At 42.2% G+C, this 6000-nt stretch overlaps 1 protein-coding gene across 1 annotated transcript in view; it reads right to left on the reverse strand.

The window, feature by feature from the left end:
• LOC143983844 (antigen-presenting glycoprotein CD1d-like) overlaps positions 1-3682 on the reverse strand; it is a 114608-nt gene extending 110926 nt beyond the window's left edge. Inside the window, exon 1 of the mRNA XM_077483946.1 lies at positions 3324-3682. The gene's annotated coding sequence lies outside the window, so the exon portion shown is untranslated. The remainder of the gene's footprint in view (positions 1-3323) is intronic.
• Positions 3683-6000: the final 2318 nt, after the last annotated feature.

Raw genomic sequence — 6000 nt, forward strand, 5'->3', positions numbered from 1 at the left:
TTGCTTTTGTGAAGTCTAGGCTAATGTTTGTTTGGTAATCATTGTGCATTTAATGGGATGTTTTATGTAAGCCTGCGCCACTATATATTCATGTTTTTTGATGATTTCTTACCGGCGCTTTTTGTACATCACAAAGCATGCCAACCCGACTACACACACACACAACACCTGTTATACCTATGACCAGTCCGATCAGGGTGTGATGTACCTTATCTGCAGAAGTTGACCCCCCCCCCCCCCCACTACCTCCAACGTGCGTGCAAATACATCAACCGCTTGTCAAGATACTCAAAGTGGCTTAAGAGTTTTGAGTTCTCAGAGTTCCTCTTTACATCAGAGGACAGGGATTACCACTAGAGAATCAAAGGACAGGGACCCCTGGCAGGTCACTTGGCAGAACTCCTTTCCCATACCATCACTGTATACAGCTCCCCCCACACACACACACTACACAGGACTGAAATCACATTCCTTTACACATAGTCTGTCAGTCTTCACAGGGTGTATCTGGCTTTTATGTTGCCCTTCTGACCTGTGAAATCCCCTGGTCAGAACGGCAGTGTAGTTGCAGTAGGCAGATGCACCCTGTGAAGATCATGGCTAACTGACTGTGTTGTAAAGGAATGTGATTTCAGCCCTGAGAAGGAACAGTATAGAGTGCTGTAATTGGAAAGGAGCTCAGCAGCCGGGCATAGCATGCAGGGTGGAGGGGGTGGTCAGGGAGCTTTGAGGGGGCAACTTACATCTGGGAGAGCAAAGCCATGTGACACAAAATCTGCAGCCTGCAGCCCTTCAGGGGCCCCCCCAAGGAGGTGTTACATAGATACATAGTAGGTGAGGTCAAAAAAAGACACAAGTCCATCAAGTCCAACCTATATTAAGGGATTTGTTTTAGCAATTTCTGAAGGTTTCTCTGTCAGTGTTGGCAGGTGTTGGGGGAAGGTTACCTCCTGGAGGTGAGTGTCTTCTCCCTAGTTGTCAGGGAAGAGTGGTAAGTAGACATCCCCGGATGGGGGGGGGGGCAGAGAATCCCAGCTGGTGACTAGGAGACACTGAGCACTGTCATGCCTCAATAGGTGACATCGGTCCTATTGTAGCTACAGGACGGCACTCTCCTCCTCTTGTCTCGACAAGCTCGGTTACCATTCCATGTTACCAAAGCACAGCACAGACACTTCCCCACCCTGGGATGTTCTCACCTCGTGCTCCTCTCCATTCAGGAAATGGCTCACAGCTTCTCACCAGCCAGTGGGAACAGAGGGGTGTGGACTGTGGAAGGCAAAGTAGAAGCCCACTACTGGGGCATAGCTGTAGGGCCCTAGGGCAAATCGGAGCTGGATTTTGTGGAGGAGATGATAATATGACAGGGAGGCTGCAGGGAGCTAGGTATGGGGTTGTGATTGTGACCCCTGCAACCCCTTATGCTACGCCCATGTGTTGGTGGTTAAGGGTTGTTTAACCACTTGCCGACCAGCCTCCGTCAGTATACTGTGTCAGGTTGGTTCGGCTGCGCAAATCCCGTACGTGTATGTCGGCTGCTTTAATAGCAATAGCAGATGCCCACGGTGTGTCATCCGAGCCAATGCACATGGCCGGTGGCCACGATGTACGCCAGCCACCCACGATGGCTCCACAGAGAGACAGAATGGGGATCTGTCAATGCAAACAAACAGATCCCCTTTCTGACAGGAGAATAGAGAGAGATTGTCTGTTCCTAGTGATCAGGAATAGCGATTTCTCTGTATTCCCAGTCAGTACTCTCTCCCCCCCCGTTAGACTACTTTCACACTGAAGGCATTTTAGCGCTAAAAATAGCATCTGTAAAGCGCCTGAAAAGAGCCTCTCAAGCCTCCCTAGTGTGAAAGCTTGAGTGCTTTCACACTGGGCTGGTGCACTTGCAGGGCCAAAAAAAGAGAGTCCTGAAAGCAGCGTCTTTGGGGAGGTGCGGGAGCGATGTATACACTGCTCCTGCCATTGAAATCGATTTGGCAGCAGCGCTTTTAACCCCTTGTTAACTGCTTTTTTGGGGGTTAAAAGCACCCCGCTCAAGCCCGCACAGCCCCGATAAAGCACTGCTAAAACGAGCAGCGCTGTACCGCTAACGCGGCCCACGCCCCAGTGTGAAAGGGACCTTAGAAACACTTCCCTAGGGAACACTTCCCTGCCAGTGTCATTTATACATTAATCAATGACTATTTTTAGCAATGATCACTGTATAAATGGCACTGGTCCCCAAAAATTTTCAAAAGTGTCCAATCTGTCCGCTGTAATCTCGCAGTCCCGCTAAAAATCACTGATCACTGCCATTACTAATAAAAAAAATAATTAATACTAAAAATGCCACATTTCGTAGATACTATAACTTTTGCACAAACCAATCAATATACATTTATTGTGATTTTTTTTTACTAAAAATATGTAGAAGAATACATATTGGCCTAAACTGATGAAGACCCCAGGGTTTACTTCCTCTTTGTACGGCGGGTGCTTTAAGGAGTATAGGGGGCGCGGCTATCCGCAATTGCTCCTGAGAAGGACAGAACGGAGGAGATCTGTCAATGTAAACAGATACTTCTGTAATTATTAATTATTATTGAATCCTGTGATGAATCTAGCAATCTGTTTAAATGCTGTATTATTATGTCCACTACTGTGGCAACAGTCTAGACAGGATGTAGAGGCCTCTGAAAGGAGATGCTGAGGATAACTCTTTTCCTAAAATTTCTCAGTCATGATTTGGCTCTGAAGTGTGTAATCCTAATATTTGAAACAATTTCTTCTTAGTCTAAGGAATAGACCCTTGAGTATATTTGTTTCCAAAATGGGTGATGGCAACTCTCAAAATAAAAGTAACAGTTGCCCGCCACCACCTTGTAATGGTACCTGGTGTGTATGGAACCAGCTTTGTGAAATAATTCCAAGTCCAAGAAGATCAAACAATCTGGGTCAACAACATAGGTAAGATCCAGATCGCTGGCATTGCAATGATCCAAAAGAAATAGAGTGCAGCGCTTGGCCACTAAATGTGAATGTGACCTAAAAAATTGTGCAAAAAAATAAATAAAAAAAAAGCTGTGAAATCAAATATACAAATATTGTGAAAATATTAAGAAAAAATCCTATTAAACTAAAGTGTCAAATGAGGTAATAAAAAACAAACAAATTGTGAGCTCAAATGTCCATATGTAAATTAATACAAAAAATATAAGTAATGTCCAGTGTATATATGAAATAAAAGTAGCTAAAGCTTGTTCATTCAATGAAATAGTACTTGACCACGTGGACCCTTCACCTCTAAACACCACTAATAGATGGAGGCTTACCAGATCCCCAGTGACGCCCTGTTAAGGGAGGTCAAACTGCGCAGATTCGATCACAAATCACAAATCACATAGGCGTCCCGATAACCAGATGCCGGAGATCGTCCCGATCTTTCGGATGTCCCGTGATCTTTGGATCCACGCGGATGCTCTCAGCACGCCTCCAAACGATGTATCACCATAGAGAAACAAAATGCGCCAAATCGTGTGATAGTCCACCGAGTCATAAGAAAAAAGGATACAAATACCGTTAAAACTCCACCAAGTCATAAGAAAAAAGGATACAAATACCATTGCAATGATCAACAAACAACAAAAAAGATCTTTACTACCATCCCAAATCAAGAGCACATCGTCAATATATCTTCCATAGAAGATGATGTGCTTTGAGAAGGGATTGTTATGCCAGACAAAACATTTTCCCCATAGCCCCATTGTGATATTGGCATAACACAGGTCGAAACTAGCCCCTATTGCGGTGCCCCTGGTTTGGAGGTAGAATTTTTCTTGGAAGACAAAATAATTGTGCTCTAGACAAAATTTTGTACTGTCTACCAAGAATTCAGCCTTTCAAGAGTCAATGTGGGTTTCAGTATATAAATGACTGAGTGCCTTTATTGCAACTTCATATGGAATTGAAGTTTACAAGGAGCACACGTCAAGAGACGCCCACAAATATTGATCCTCCCATCTACAGTATACTCATGTCGAGCTTTGATGATGTGTTCAGACTCCCTAATATATGAAGGAAGTTTTTGAACGATGGGCTGCAAAAATCGATCAATATATTGGGACAGACTATAGGCAAAACTATTAGTGCCGGCCGCAATGGGATCTAGCAGAGATTTGTTTACTTTTGGCAAACGGTAGAAGCAAGGGGTACTACATAACATCGGTAGAAGGAAAAGTCATTCCCTCTTACTTGCCTCATCAACTAGGTCCCTCAAACCACGATGAAATTCAGGAAGAGGATCTCTGGGCAGTATCTTATAAGTATCAACATGGGCAAGTAGCCTGTGAGATTCATCAAGGTAGTCTTTGCAATTTTGTATAAACGGGCTACCTCTTTTATCAGCTTGTTTAATTGTTAAACTACCCTGTGTGCCTGTTGTTCCCAAATGGATGTTAGTAATAAGGGGAAGGATGTTAATGCCCACAGGCTGAATATTAGTGGACGTAATTGGAAAGGAAATGGTGTCGGCTCTCTTGAGTTTATTACCCTTTTTATTATTTTTTATTATTGTTAGACTGTTGGAGTTATTATTAATACTAGTATTTCTATTATTGTTTTTAATCTCTAAATGTGTGGCGAGTTAGGCCCTGTGGATTGACTCCACTGGAATATTTTATCCTCTTTATAGTCTCTCAGATCCAGCTCAAACTTCCCAGGTTTTTTTATGCACTAGATTGTCCTCAAATTTCTTGATGTTATCATTGAGGACTTGATACCACTTCTCAAAGAGGCAAGAAGTGGCAAAGCCATGGGTGATTTTGTGTTCACCCACAGATAATTTGGCTTTTTCCAACATCCTGTCTCTCTGTTTAACGATCAATTGCATCCATTTATTAGTACAGAATTCAGAAAATAAACACAAATCCTTCGCAAAGGTCATAAAAAAAAATGCATTGTTTGTTTATTGTTTATTCTAAGTCCTCTGGGAATTATTTTCAGCTCCAAGTATTTTTCCATAAAGGACTTACCCCACCATTATGTACATTCATATTGCCTGGCATGCTGTAAGGCAAAAACGGCTTTTCTCATGCGGACCTCAAACTCCTGTGTGTGGAGTATATTTTTTTAAATTTAAATCAGTATTAAAACAGAAACAGTTGTCTGCATACAATTACATCCAATAAGGATGCAAATTAACAGCAAAACAATTTGCATCTATGTAAGCATATAGCCATATGATCCCAGGTCATGGGGTGACCTGTCTAGGAAGAACAAGGTTTACAATTAGAAACACTATTTATTTCAACTAGGGGTGAATCAGAGTTGCCATCATCCCCGTTTTGTTGTACATAAGCAATCTCTGAATTGGGACTTTCTTAAAGGCAACCAAACATAACAATACATAATAAAAAAGTATAATTTATGGAAACACGAGAAAAAAATTCCCACATGGGACAATTAAAAACAATTTTGCATACAAAACATGGAAATAAGAAGTGGTGATACCCAAACGCATAAGCTGATTGATTGTACTACAGCAATGACATGGATTGGATTCTGTATCCAACAACGTTTCTGTTAGGGATATGAATCACCACTCTGAAATCAGATAATTCTACCATAATATAGCACTCTTTATATGTATACATATGCATTGCATCATATCAAACATATATACATTTATATACTCACAAATATTGATAAGCATGTCAAATCTCCTGCAGAGCTCCAGTACTTCCACCAAGGAAGGCACATAGGAGGATTTTCAACAAGAATGCTTTAAATTATTCTACATGGGGATTCTTTGATGTATTTTTCTCCCCTATATGTAGGGCTGCACTTTGAACACAAGAGGGAACAGTTGTTCCAAAACGAGTAGAGGACGTGGGATATGACGTCACTACACAGTGCAAACATGTTTGCACATGCGCAGTGTAAGGAGAACACCTGGGATCGCAGATGGCCAATTAGCTTGGCCTTCATACTCTCTATGGGATTAGGAGATGA

Source organism: Lithobates pipiens, unplaced genomic scaffold (assembly GCF_037356315.1).
Source record: "Lithobates pipiens isolate NorthernLeopardFrog02 unplaced genomic scaffold, aLitPip1_a1.2 Scaffold_1, whole genome shotgun sequence".
NCBI classification, from domain to species: domain Eukaryota; kingdom Metazoa; phylum Chordata; class Amphibia; order Anura; family Ranidae; genus Lithobates; species Lithobates pipiens.